This window comes from Phyllobates terribilis, unplaced genomic scaffold, assembly GCF_046119375.1.
Source record: "Phyllobates terribilis strain yellow unplaced genomic scaffold, ASM4611937v1 Scaffold_11__3_contigs__length_659146591, whole genome shotgun sequence".
Lineage (NCBI taxonomy): Eukaryota > Metazoa > Chordata > Amphibia > Anura > Dendrobatidae > Phyllobates > Phyllobates terribilis.
Window position 1 is genome coordinate 208,367,713 of NW_027362771.1, and position 865 is coordinate 208,368,577.

Below are 865 nucleotides of genomic sequence, written 5' to 3' on the forward strand. Positions count from 1 at the left end.
TCATTCAACCTCATTCACCTCCTCGAGGGCTAATCTACCTCTTGTCGCTGGCCGAAACCCGTACTATGTCTGAGTACATAGAAGAAAATTTTGCTAATCTTGCTAGGGGATTTATCCAGGAATCCACTTCTCCGGCTGGAGCAGGATTTGTCTTCGTCAAAAAGAAAGACAGCTCTCTTCGTCCATGTATTGACTATAGGGGCTTAAACCAGATTACCATAAAAAATAAGTACCCCCTGCCTCTCATCTCGGAGTTGTTTGACCGCCTAAAAGGCGCGAAGATTTTCACTAAGCTCGATCTTCGTGGGGCATACAATCTAGTCCGCATTCGCCAGGGAGATTGTGGAAGACGGCATTCAAAACTCCTGATGGTCACTACGACTACCGCGTGATGCCCTTCGGTCTCTGTAATGCTCCAGCCATCTTCCAGGAGTTAGTGAATGACATCTTCCGAGATCTCCGGTATTCCTGCATGGTGGTGTACCTGGACGATATCTTGGTGTTCTCCCCTGATCTGCCCTCTCACTCTCACCGGAGGGATGTTCGTCAGGTACTGCTGAGGCTCCGGAAGAATCGCCTGTATGCCAAGTACGAGAAATGTCTCTGAGCAGACCTCCCTGCCATTTTTGGGATATATCATCTCTGAGACTGGACTGCGGATGGATCCCGAGAAGGTGTCTGCCGCCTTAAAGTGGCCCTGACCTGAAGGGTTGAAGGCTATTCAGCAGTTTCTGGGATTCGCCAGCTATTACTGCCTCTTCATTTCTCATTTCTCCTCCCGGACTGCTCCCATCTCTTCTCTCACCCATAAAGGAGCAGATCCCAGGGAATGAACTTCCGAGGCGGAAAGTGCCTTTGTCTCTCT